General features: G+C 38.9%; 1 protein-coding gene across 13 annotated transcripts in view; it reads right to left on the bottom strand.

Annotated features, from left to right (window-relative positions):
- Positions 1-14338, bottom strand: part of LOC121640614 (collagen alpha-1(XXV) chain) — a 164390-nt gene that overhangs the window by 57892 nt on the left and 92160 nt on the right. The window lies entirely within an intron of this gene.

The raw sequence follows: 14338 nt of genomic DNA, 5'->3' as shown, positions 1-14338 counted from the left end.
TAAAGGAGAGAAAATTGTATTAAAATGATGCAGAATTACAGTACATTCAGATTGTTTCAAGGTAAATGTGATGAAACATCATCAAATCCAGGCTGACCCTCTATCAGAGTGCAAAAAAGTATTATTATTTACATTATAGTCTCATGTAAGCAACTCCCTACCTTTCCTGTCAGACGTTCTCCCACAAAACTGTCAGTTACACTCAAGGATGCCACTTAAGTTTCAAAACCCTTTTATTTTTAAAATAGTTTTAATCAAAACTTTTAAATTTTATCAGTCAAATAAAGACAGAACACATCATTTACTAGTAGAACTTCATTTTGTTCTTTCATGTACTCAAACAACATGTGGAAATGATTTTTCTACACAGTGTGCACCTGCTGGTTATACAGCCCATCATTTGCACATCACTTAGAGAGACAACACCTACTGGTGCTTTTCCAAGGGGTTTAAGTCAGTACAGTGAGGGTCTTTTATAGAGACTATTAAACAGCTCTCTTGAAGAGACAATTTCAAAGTGAAATTGCAGTGGGTGTCGACTTGTCAAACCACCTCTGTTGCTTTGTGGTTTCAATCTGTCCCAAGAAAGGTTTTGCTAATCAGCACCTGTGTTTTCTTTCACATCTTTTTACTGCTTCTGCTCTAGCTCTTCTTCACAAGCAGCCTTTCAGGTGCTCAAGAGGCTTCTTCTGTTTGATCAGACTAGCTCACTCAGCATTTGAAAGTTAGCTGATACTGATTGTCTGTAAAGCCATCAACACCTTTTAGAGATTACAGATTACTGAATAAACATGAAATTCAAAAATTTTAATCTACTTGCAATGTTTTGCAAAAGGTGTGTCATTTTTTATTGATGTCCAACTCATGATCTCTCAAGGTATGGCTGATCTTCTTAGCATTTAGCGCAGACTGCAAACCAGACATGAAATACACAAAAAACTGAAGACTTAAAACATTCTCACTTGATGTTATTCTCACTTGAGATATTGCAAGAAAGTGTAAGGCAGTGTAACAGCATTACAGATGATGCAAAGAAAGCATTCAGAAGTGGTAAAGGCACCAACAAATTAGCTTAAAAATAGTAGACTACATCTTTCTACAAGCTTAAAACGGTTCTTTATTTCCAACAACTTCAGGCTGCTTGGATACAAAGACATTTAAACATGTATTGGCACAGAGTCTTGCAGACAGCATACCCGGTTAAAACCAAGGGTGGCAGAGGGTTTGCAGCAGGAGCTCCTACTCTCTGGAACTTCCTCTAGAGCTGAGATCTGTGGCCTCAGGGATATCTTTTATAAGGCAGCTAAAACATACCTTGTTGAACTTGCTTTTGTCTAAGCTTTTATTTTTCTCATGTTTGTTTTGTTTTATTGTGAAGCACCTTGTGATTATTTTTCTTAAAAACTGGTCTATAAATAAAGGTTTACTTACTTACAAATGAGCAAGCAAGAACTGTAAAAGAGAAGAGTTAGTTGCAAAAAGAAATAAAATGGACCAGAGAGGTGAGCAATAGCAGTGTCTCTCTATGTATCTGACTCATTTACTGTCCACTTGAAAGAAATGAAGGGCTCTGCTCACTTCTCTGGCATCCTAACAGCCCTTGTAGATGTGGCCTTTGTCCCTCTGTGGGCCAATCCTATCTCAGTGTAATAGTCTCCCAGCTTTTCTCTGACATATCACTATCTAAAATGAGTGTGTTCCTGCAGGCTTTTCCTCTACTGATTAAAGGAAGGGAGTAATACAGGCTGTCCCTCTTTCACTCATTTGGAAGCACTGAGGGGGTTTCTATCCTCAGTTGCCTTGATGGAGTAAAATATTAATGACTGAAATTTAAGAAAAAAAGCTCAACAAAGAATTAAGAGTAAAAACTACCACAGCGGAAAGAAGATTAAAAAAAAGATTTTCAAAGGCGGATCAACTTTTTTCTTTGCAAGGCGTCAGAAAACTCAGATTAAATGGTGCTGCATCTGCAAATAGGTAAATAATGTGCTCAAGGAATTTCATGTTCAACAGCATTAAAGGTCTGGTAAGTTCCAGTGGTTTCATAGGTTAACAGGTTAAACAGTATTAACAAAATTAATCTGCCATAACAGTTTTAACAACTCGTTAGAAGAGCAGTCAAGCTGTAACATGGGCAAGCTATCTTGTAGCTAGCAAAACTGCTAACAATACTGCTAAAGTATGCTGTTCAATTATTTATTTTTCCTGTGTTGCACTCATTTATATGCCAGTTTCCTTTTACTTAGATAACTTGTGGATTAAGATTGAAATCAACATATTGACCAGTGAGCTTCAGCAGGTCATGTCTGAAGATTTTATCCGCTCAGTCTTTCTCAGTTTTCCTCCGTTTTTTTTAAATGTTATGCTTAGCTAGCATCCTAGCCGTCATATCAGGTTCCTCATGTAGTACTTAACCATTATGAAGTATCTAAGTATTCTTTTGCCAAATTTCTATAGAAACAAGACATGTTGTTCCTCTAAACATGTTTGTTTGAACTCCTGTTTTCCAGAAAACGTCTGAAAAAATTAGATTTGTGAGTGACCAGAAAGGAAACAAGTCCTCCATATTTAATGAACATAATACTGTTGCCACAAATCTGAAGGACTTTATCCACTTATTGAAAATGACAAATTTCGAACGGATGGCAAACCTCACATCTTCTGCTGGTTAATACTGGGAAAACTTATGTCAAACATCTTTCATCAGCTGATTTATAACAGAACATTTTGTGTACATATTGTGAAGTTTATGGTGATCCACTGGATTAGAAAAAAGCTTTTTTTTTTTTTTTTGTCTTTCTGGACACATGGGTAGCTTCTTATTAGTCAAACCATGACCACCATCTCCTGTGAAGGGCCTGAAGGAGGTTTTGATGGTAAAAAAGAAAACCTCTGCCACCTTTTTAACAGAGCAAAAGAGAGTAATGATATGTTGTGCCAAACCCACAAACAACATGGATAGCACTTTCTCTCAGTTCTGACACTTACATAACTTCATATTATGGTAAAAGAAGAAAAGTTGCTCAATAAAATGATCCTGGCACTGAGGAACATTTCTTGTTTGCAAATGGATTTTTCTGTTGGGTTTATTTCAAACACTTGGAGTCTCTTCCTTTTTCCTGAGTCTGTGTTTGGTTTAGGAAAATAATTAACTTAGATAAACTACTATATATCATATAATCTATTGTTTCTTCTATATGTTTTCTTTTTTAAATGCTAATGGTCGTGAAAATAATTACATACATGAAGACTCATGGCATTTTGTCAAACAGCCTTTACTGAGAGGTTGGACTGTTGAGTAATGGGGCTAAATGACTCTAAAGTTTAAAAAGATTTTGTCTGAACAACTGATGTCTTAAGCTGGATTTATGTTAGCGTGGCATCTTTGTAATGTCAGTTATGGTCAGTAGGCACTACATAGGTCCAAGGAGGCATGACATGCATTTCTTCCAGACCTGAGGTGCACCCCCGCTACAAAAGTACTCCCTTGTGATTAGTTAGTTTGTGATTACGTGTTTCTGGATTTCTGGATCTTCTCACTGAATTTGTGTGGTAACAGCCATTTTTGTTTTTTGCACAAAAAATTCCTTAACGGAAAAATTATTTCTTCATTTGCTTCAATGAGCTTGTGAAGACACTGCGCCATGTCAGCCGCCATTGTTTCAGCACATTTTACCAGTGCCAGCTATGCCGGCATCATCGTGCACAGATGCCACACGAGTATAAATCCAACTTTAAGGTGACTTAAAATGTCATTTCTAGATTTAAGTGACTGTTTAGTCTGATTTAGTAATATATAAAAAACACTTGGTTAACGTAAGGCATAATGGTCTACATAATTAATGTTGGGAAAGCATGGTTTGCATTTAAACACTAATCTATAATGCTATAATAGACACTATAATAATTTAGTGGATCAAATGATCCTCTTCCTGGATTGTTCAATCCAGATCCAGTCAAACCACAAAGGCCACTGAAATACATTATATAAAGATGTGTAAACTGGCACCAAAAAAACTATTTTATTGTTTTTGCAGCCATTTAACATTTTACCATTGGATCATGTTGTAATTGTACGACAATGCTCTTTGGATTGAAAACATTAAAATGAAATGCATAAGGGGCTCCAAAAAGCATAACATGCCAACATTTTATTGGATACACTGTTTAATTTTACCAGCTTAGACACATTAGAGTTGACTCCTGCCACACCAAAAGGCCACCCACATATTGTATGGCAGTAGCATGGATCTCCAACTCCGGGTCTTTGGTGTCACTGTCCTGCAGGTTTTAGAAGATCCCTGTTTCAAAGCACCGGACTTAACTTTACAATAAGTTATTGGATCTATTTAATTTAACACAGTAGGGTTGGAGCAGGGAAGAATCTAAATACTGTAGGACAATGACCCTTGAAGACTGAAATTTGAGTGGATAAGGTCCAAAACAACTTGACCTAAGCTATAAACCCATCATGTCGAGCCTAAAAAGTTTGATTTTTCAGTTGTTAAAATGTAACAGTTGTTCATAGATGTTCAACGTGATAAAATTATGGTATAAACTATTGGAAATAAATTAATTTTGTTGTTGTCAATAAGATCAAGTCAAATTTGTGTTTTTATTTGCTTTATACATATATTTTTTTTCTTCATATGTCAAATATATTTCATATTTGCAACACTGGTGTTTATATATTTCATCATTATTAATCTGGGCTACTTCTGGTACACATACAATGATACATCAAGCTTTTCACCTTTGTCAGCCTAATTTGGAAATGGTCTCACATGGAACTTGAGACACCGAATATCTACTCTTCACATTCCTCTTTTATTATAATGTTCTGAAAACATGATGGATGAAAGCTTGATGGAGCTCGCCTGACTGTGCAGCATAAGGCGAGGGGCTGGCTCACATCCATAGCTTTAGCTGTTGTTGACATGAGCAAAATAATTCTCTCGGGTTTGGCTGCAAGCTGCTTGTACAGTTTTGTGAAGCAATCCACATAATCCAACAAGATGCGAGAAGTCAGGAACGGGGATCTGTAAGTAACCTCTGTCTGGACTCAGACGTATTAGTTTTCATCACAGTGACCGGTTAAACTTATCAAGGTCCAGAAAAATCAATCCATCAAACAGAGCTCTTATCCTCTTTGTAGAAGCTGGGCCAAAAGGGTTGGCAGCAGATGCGGATGTAGCCCGAACTGCTGGCCACATGGATCCAATCATCTCACCCTGGAGTACTGGCATCTTTGAGAAAACAGGCCAACAACTACCACATTTACAACCTTTTTCTTTACAGGCATATGGTTCTCTAACACAGCTACACAATATTAATAAACATGTGTGTACACAGGAAGTAAAGCAAAGAAATCCTCCAGGCACCACGTGTTGACAGGGAATGAGTAAGTGAAGAGGGGGTAAGTGAGGAGAGTTGCTCGCCATGACGAGGGCCAGAGTAAAGGTTTGAAAGGACTGAACCCTGACTGACACACTTCAGGTGTTTAAGTGAAGTATTTGTCATAAAATTAAACTAAAAAAAAGTTCTCTCTCACAAGTCTGAATCAAGTTTAACTTGGCTGACTTAACTGAAATGTTAAGTCGGCCAAGCTAATGTGGGAAATGTGCTTCAATCCTCCCACATTTAAAGCTCATCTTGCCTGTTTAAAAACTGAGTCAAACAGATTAACTTTGAAATGTTTCAGATTGTCACTGTAACTTCCCATTTACCACACATAAATTAAGGTGTCACTAGTCATCCAATCCAATGCTCAGCAATCTAAATATCCCAATATCCTTAAAAGAGAGTTGGTATTGCAGAAAGGTATAAAATGACAATGCAGAATCCCTGCAGAACATGTAACATGGTCCATAGAACAATGTACAACGTTTAAAGGTCCCATATTATGCAAAATTCACTTTTTAATGGTTTTGGAACAGTCATACTGGTCCCCCCGCATGTGTAGGAGACCCGTAAGTGTGAAACTCTTTCAGGCGCTCTCTCTCCCCCCTGCTCCACCTCTAGGGAAGTAAGCGCTGAAATGAGCTTGTTTGAAAGCGTGTACGTTATGACGTCATAAGGGACAATAACCACTCCCCACAGAGCGATGGACCCGTCTACCGGCTCTCAAAGCCCGCCCTCTAAAAATCACCTAGCGCCCAGTGTTTTTCCCTCTTCGGCAACCCTCGTTAGCGGACATGGCTAAGCGACAGAAGCACTGTTCTGTTTGTGGCTGCATAAATGAACACGAAAACGTTTTTTTACTTCCATCCACTGAACCCACGAGGACTGAGTGGATTAATTTTATTTTTGGAGGAAATGTACCCGGAAAACTTCCAAAGGTTTTGCATGTCTGTGGCCAGCATTTCAAAGAGGACTGTTTCCACAACATGGGTGCATGGAAAGCAGGCTTCGCCAACCGTTTGAAGCTGAAGCCAGGTTCAATACCAACTGTCCGTGACACAGCTGGAGAGGTAAGAGCAGTACTGTTAGTCTTCTTGCTCGAACTTCTTCAGGAATGGGTTCCGGTGTTCCGGCGTTTGTTTATCCTTCACTACGCTGTAATCAGCGTCTAGTAACCGCTAAGGCCTAACCTGTCAATCACCTCATGACGGGCGATGCGATGGGCAGAGCCAACAGCTGAGCTGCTCCACCAGGGTTCTGCCCACCATAAACGGCACATTTCTGAAGCTGCTAAAAAGAGGGAGGTGAAGAGAAGCCGCTGCACTCAAACTGAGGGTCGATTTGTCCATACCATGGCGGAAATATTTCATTTAGATATTAATGAATGGTCTCAGATTGGGAATAAAGTGTATAATATGGGACCTTTAAAAGAATTTTCAAAGCACATCAGGCTTGGAGCCTTAAATTTTTAAATTTTAAAACTCCAAAATTTCTACAAATCTATATTGGTTTATAACTGACATGAGTACTGTACATTTTCCATTATATAAAACTGTTAAAAAGTTCATCTTTACTACTTTTACCATCCTCAAAAACAAACTCCAAGTGTTTAAATAGGAGACTGGTCTTCTTGTGTATTGAAGATGGTTCTTCTCTCATCTGATTAGCTTCTTCATTTCTGGTGCACATGCTTGTAAAACCACTCAGGTTGGAGTCTCCCATAATCCTCTGAGCCAGTATTTCCTTAAAGTGTTGGTGATTCTCAGGTATGACATACATAACATCTAGCATGTAGTCTTAAGTATGTTTACATGCAACTAGGCCATACCAAAATCAGACGTCTAAAAAAACACCTATGAGTTAGTCTGACCAAAAAATGTACAAAATCGTGACCCTCAAAGCTTGTCTAACACAACCACATAACATAATTGGTGGCTGACTCATTTATATGTTCATAAAAACTGAAATAGGTGCGCTGCACAAATTCTCAATAATACCAAGATGACTCATCATCCCCCACCCACAAACACACTCACCCACAAAGTAACCCAATAACACTATGTGTCAACTTGTTGTCACATAAAACTTTAATAAAGCGCTGATAAATTCCTGATTTAATAACCGCAATGTCATCGGACAAAATCACCATTCAAATAACTTATAAACATCTGTACAATTGATTTAAATACACTTGCATGAACAGTGATTTCCCACAAAGAAGGTGAACAGCAACAGGATGCTTTGAACTTTTTCTCACACAGTCCACAGCTTCTTGGTGTTGTACATACTGTAGACCAGGGGTGGCCAACGTCGGTCCTCGAGAACCACAATCCTGCAGGTTTTCCAAATTTCCCTGCTCCAACACACCTGACTTGCAGACCTGCAGAATTATGGCTCTCGAGGACCGACGCTGGCCACCCCTGCTGTAGACAATGACTTGATTCACCTCTAATGGTTGTATACTGGGACAAAGATGGTGGGCTAATCAAATGGCCAGTTTTAATTCTAACCATAGCTTTGTCTCAACTGTGTAACGGTGTGTAACATGTAACGGTGCTGCTTGACTCTTCTCCTCAGACAATTTCACAACCATATGAATGTGTTGAAATTATGTGCCAGAAACACAGAAATTCACAAACTTATCTTTCAATCACAATACTGTGAAAAGAAGTCCTGCTTCCTTAAACCTGATTAGTCACAAGGCTGATGAACACCCCCCCCCAAAAAATGACACCATTGACTCTAAAAAAAAAAAGTTGCCTCTATAAAATAGTTTTGCCAATTTCCATGTAATATAAAGCTTTTCAAAGAAGTTTTTGCCCTAAACGTAACTAGTGACAGAAACAATGTACAATTAAAAAAAGGAAATAAATATTTTATATAATATTTTTTTTGTGTGTGTGAGAGCATTAAAATCTACAACCATCAAGGTGCTTTTTGAACCATGGACGGAAAATTATGCACCATCCTTGCTCTCACCATTAACAGACAAGACTCATTATTTTTATTTATTTATATTATTCAATTTCAAACCAGCAAAGTTGAAATTTCTCGTCTAGATAAACAACTATAATCAAAAGCACTAATACAAGAAAGGAGTAGCACAATGCACATCTAGCCCAATGAGCAAAACCTGCAATGGAGTGAGAGGTGTCCACATATCTCTACATACACCTCCAACTGTTAGTTCTGCATGGGAACCCTCAATCATATTACCATGGGCCCCTGAGGAACTTTTCTTCAAGGCGGGAAGCTAATGTAGGACAGGGATGTGAGTAATCAGAGCAGAATGGGCAGAAACGGACGACCACAAGTGGCTGGTGCTCATCGGGGGAATCTGGACGCAGAGGTTAGGCAGGGATAGGAAAACCACACTGGAAAACTGACTTGGGAATGGCATCTGGTTCCCATATCCACAGTGTATCACAATTAGCCAGCATAAAATGACTTTAATGTGCGTGTATGTGTTTGTGAGTGTGTCTGCTTGTTGTTATGTGTTGGATGCTCTTGTGGGAGAAGGGACTCTGTGAACTGAACAAACTGAAACTGATAGTGCGACCAGCTGTGTGTGTATGTGTTTGTTTGTTCTGTGCATACAGTGTCGGATGCAGTTTAAACCTGGAGGAGATTTTCATTTAGGGAGGGTCACCTCCCTCCTGAGGGGGGAGACATTTAAATGGTATTAACACAAATTTTAGGCAGAAAATGTCCGAGCCAAATTTCTCTCTGTAAAACGTAGGCAAATTTCTGACCCACAAAATTGTTGTTGTGGATATGAAATGTTGAATAACGGACAATGTTCCAGTTGGAAAAGTATTTCATTCACTTCTTCTGTTCATTCGATTAAAACCACATACTGGCTGCTCTACATTTCTCATCATTTGATGTGAGCTGGAGGAAAATTTCTCTCAATCGCAAATCTGTCAAGCTTTTTCTTTACAACCTACCAGCAACACATTCAAACTGCTCTAGTTCTCCAACCATGATAAAGTACTCACTGTCAGCTTTCCCTGTGAGTATGGGGCTAGGATTGACTACTGATTGTTTCACATCATGGTGAGTAAACCTCAGGTTCGGCCTGAGTGCTGCCTATTGTCATTTTCTGTCAAGCAAATACTGCTGATGGGTAAAGCATGAGCAGGCAACTCACATCTCAAAGGTCAAACTCTTTATGTGGTCAAGTCCAATGCCAGGAAGCTTCCTCAGGCATCGCTGCGCCTACAAGTCCAGATAAACGCTGTCATGTCCAATGGATCCACAGCTCTTGGCAGTGCCTCTTCAGGCATAGAGAATACATACCTCTGTACTCCATGATGCTATATCTTTTAATGAGGATCCATTGTTTTAAACTAAAGACAGCAAAAAGTCTAAATTGACCCAAAACTGTGAGTATGTAAGAGGTTAAGATAAACCAGCAACTTCTTTTCCACTGTAGGGCAACAGCGATCAAAGTCCAGCTGGAATATGTTTTATTAACAGGTGTAGAGCTGTGATGCATATCAGATGAAGGGTGAAGTGTTGAGGGTGCCTGGGCTCCTCTGCTTCACCCCCACACTTATTCTAATCGCTGTGCTGCAGCTGCATAATTCACACATTGTGACAGATCAGCCTAAGCCTGTGCTGCAGAAATCTCAGCTGATAAAACAGGAAGGTGGAAACAAATAGTCAAATACACATGCAGCCACAACCAGCTTTATCCATCTTTTTGCAAACATGCGCTTTTGGAAAAGCTGGCGCCGTACTTGGTCTAAGAGCCCAGTGTGGTCCATAGACATTCTCAGTGGGCTGAAGTAAGCTTGATATTTTCAGCTATGTATCATTTTCAAATATTTCTCCTTCCTTCTGACCAGATTTCAAAGCTTGCTTGTTTCTCTTTCTATCTGTATAATTTTAATTGAGTATGGCATTTCAGTTTGTAGTTTAAAAAAAAAGAAAAAAGTACTGCGGTGTTAGTGGGTATAAGAGTGCAGCCTCTGGGATGGTGTTTTATGCTTGATTGGTGTTTAATGGTGTGCACACACAGCAGTGGGGTTGATGTTTTGACATGAAACACCCTTATAGTCCAAGAAAGATGAGAAAGGAAGATAAAAACACGATTATGACATGATAATTGTGTCTGAGCTATTTCACAGACTTTACAGAAGCACAGAGGTAAATGCTTCTTTAACTCATATGTGTAGCATGGCATTTATGTTTTCAGTCTGTTTGGAGAAGAATAGATATGCAACATGCCATTAGCTCTCTGATGCATATATGACATTTAAGTTCATACAGTGGAAAAATCACAACAAAGCAAATCACTTTTCCACATCTAAATAGCCATTTCAATCTGGCAATGCCAATGGAGTCCCTGTCTATTCATCAGAGTCAAACTAATGATGAAATCACAGAGATCTGTCATGACGTCTGCAGTGGTTGCTTTTTGTTGGGCTCTAAGGGCTGTGTACAATTTACATAGTGTTCCCGGAGTTACAGTGGGAGGTGTTGAATATTCATAGAGATGCGTCCCCCTGCCATCTAGCCGCTGGGCAGACCAAACGAGAAGCCGCATGAGATCACTTACTTTACTGTCTCTCTTTATTTTCAGATACGTAAGCACTGGCTGAGTCTGAGTCCAGATTTCTGAATTCTTTTAGGCTTTTTTTTATTTTTTACAAACATTTCACCCTGCCAGTTTGCTTGGTCTAAACTGTAAATTCAGTTCAGCGTACTTTCTGCTACCTATAATGACTTCATCAGGGAGTGACCTGCTGGTCACAACTGGAACATTGTCAGGTATTTATAAGCATTTGATTTATAGTTTCAACCACAGCACTAACTCCAGAGGTGCCTACAAAGAAGTATCCAGCACATTAACTTAGCATTATCCAACTTCTCCAAACATACAAACATTACAGAGGCACCTCTTGGATTTCAGTCTACTTTTGAAACATCTCACAGAATGATTTTATTTGTCAGCCATAAGGCCTGGCCAGAAAGGCTGAAAAGCAAGACCACCTGCACTTACTTATATCCCAGAACCCCAGGAGCGAGTGTCTGAGAAGGCTCAGAGGATTAACTTACAACTTTTACAGCTCAGTCGGCACACGCTATTATACCTATTCAATCACGCTCGCCTCTGCACTATAAAAAAAATCTAACACCAAACACACATATGTGTGCACACTCAGTGTCTGCTTGACCTGGTTATAAAGCAAACTGTCACAACCCTGGCGCTTATGCATGCATGTATGTCTCTTCATCATTGGGGAAACTGAAGTTTTCCATCTGTTCTGAGGAGTGAATCTGTGATCACTAGGCAGTGTAATGAAGTGAGATAATCTCTGCAGGTTCATGGGGCTAGCAGGGAGCTGGTAGGAAAAAAATCACTAAACACATGGCCAAGATGACAGCCATAAGGGTCCCTATTAGAGGAAGTCGGTGATAAAGAGATTAGTCAGATAATAGATCCAAATTACTGACATTTATGGCAGCAAAAGAATTTGTCTTAAATTAGTTGTGAAAAGTATCATTTTATATGTTTGCAATTGCTTGTTTGTAATATTAAATACATATATAAGACAACATTGGCACCATTCACATTTTTCAATGCTATTTTAAATAAGATTAAACTTGATTTTCATGATTACATGATTTCCCACAGAAATGGCAAACTTACATACAGGATACCTTTTCTTATTTGTCACCTATGTGTAAGACTACTTGTAAGAAAAGTTAGATTACACACAAACAGTTTGGAAATGGAAGCTATTTGTGGACAACTTTGAGCTCTAGAGGAGGGCAAACATATGGCCCGCTGTTAAGGAAAAGACTGAGAAAGACAAAAATAGCTACTATGTTAGCTTTTGCTGCTTAAGCAGCAACTGCTAGCAGTGCTGCCGTTGTGCTGCAGGTTTATGACGACAACATGTAGAAAAAAACCTCACGTAATCTGATATGAGACTCTTCATTCAAGTTGTAAAGCCATTTTTTTCTTTTCTTTTGCTTCAGTTTTTGTATAGACTTCATGATTTTTGCATTGAAATTTAATTTAAATTGAAATTAGGCTTCTTCTCTCAACAAGCAAAAGTGGAGCAGCAGCACTCAAGCAAGCTGAAGGACGTTTTGTAAGAGACAACTATCACCAACAACACAACAAAGATGTTAATCAGATGGTGAGGAGTCCTGGCTCCCCGTGGATTACCATTGTAAGGTTTTGGAAGCAGGTTTTCCTGGCCAACGCCTTGCCAACAAAAAGGATGAATAGAAGCTACAGGTTGAAACAAACATCATGAGCGACAGTTCAATTTTGCTGATCAAAGAGACATGGTTTCATTCATCCATACCAACTCCGCTATCAAGCTAGCAAGCTACACGGTGCAGCGCCATGAAAGGCCTTGTAAATCAGGTAAAAGTAGGGGAGGAGGACTTTGTGTTAGGGCTGCAACGATTAGTCGACGTTGTCGACAATAGTCAACAATAAAAATAGTCGACAACGTATTTAGCCGTCGACTATTGTCGGCAAAAAAAAAAAACTACAGAGTGAGACATCGTCTTCTAATCCTATCTCTGCTGAGAGTTGCATAATGCACATGCGCAAAGGGGGGAAAAAAATATAGAGTGAGACATCGTCTCCTTTTTTTTATCTCTGCTGAGAGTTGCACATGCGCAATAAAGTCCGCCAGGGGAAAAATATGGTGGCAGACCAGGGAGGAAAACCGCGGCGGAGAACGTTAAAAGTCTGGGATAACTTTACGTTAAACTTACAAAATAAATTAAATACATGTGAGATTTGTTAAGTGGACCTTGTGTACCACGGAAGTACGTCTGCAATGCTCGAACATTTAAAGAGGAGGCACGTCGGACTTACTTAACAACCTCATGCAAGATTTCAAAGCTGAAAGTGAAATAAGAACCATATATAATAATCATGAGATACATAATCCGATTGGTCGACTAGTCGTTTTAATAGTCAGTGACTAATCGACCATCAGAATAGTCATTAGTTGCAGCCCTACTTTGTGTGTATGTCAACAAAAACTGGTGGAATAATAATAACTAATAATAATTAATAATTAACTGCTGACCAGACTTAGGAGGATGTGACTGTTAAATGTAAACCGATCTACCTGTAGACTGATTATGTTCATGACCAAGCCAGCTGCCAACACAAAAGCGAGGTTAACAAGCAAGTATACTCTCTGCCTAACATCACCATTCTCTTTCACCACCGGAAACCTCACCACAAAATACAGAATGAGATACACATAAAGGACAATGAAACATGAATCAAACACTATACACTGCATTGCCATACCCAGAAAATTCTCAGCTGCACAGAGGTATAGCAAATGCTATCACATGTAATTTAACTAATAACTCCAGTCCTCAGATCTTTACACTGGCTTCCTGTCTGTCAAAGAATTGACCTCAAAATCCTGCCGTTAGTTTACCAAGCAACAAAATACATTCAGGATCTTCTGGTTTGTTATGAACCAACCAGATCCCTCAGACCATCAGGATCAAATCTACTTTCTGTTACCAGAGTCAGAACTAAACATCTAGGCAGCGTTCAGCGATTATGCTCCACACATGAAGAACAAACTCCCAGAAAACTGCAGGTCTGCTGAAACTCAGCTGTTTTAAATCAGGGTTAAAAACTTTTCTATTTGCTGCCTTTTATAAAAACAACTGTTAATTCCCCACACTGGAACTTTTATTTCTTGCATTTCATCTATTTTAGTTTAACTCTTGTTTCTGTTTTTCTTAATTTCTTTTATTTCTTTTTCAAGTTTCTTTTTAATGCACTTTTTATTGATTCCTGCACCCCGCTGTAATGTTTTTAATGTTTTATGTAAAGCACTTTGAATTGTCTTGTACATGAAATGTGCTATACAAATAAACTTGCCTTGCTTAAAGAGATGGCTCTAGTCAACACAGTTGAAAACAAGGGTTTTTT

This window comes from Melanotaenia boesemani, chromosome 5, assembly GCF_017639745.1.
Source record: "Melanotaenia boesemani isolate fMelBoe1 chromosome 5, fMelBoe1.pri, whole genome shotgun sequence".
NCBI classification, from domain to species: Eukaryota; Metazoa; Chordata; class Actinopteri; order Atheriniformes; family Melanotaeniidae; genus Melanotaenia; species Melanotaenia boesemani.
Note: the sequence above shows the minus strand (reverse complement) of the source record. Positions and strands in the feature narration are given on the sequence as shown.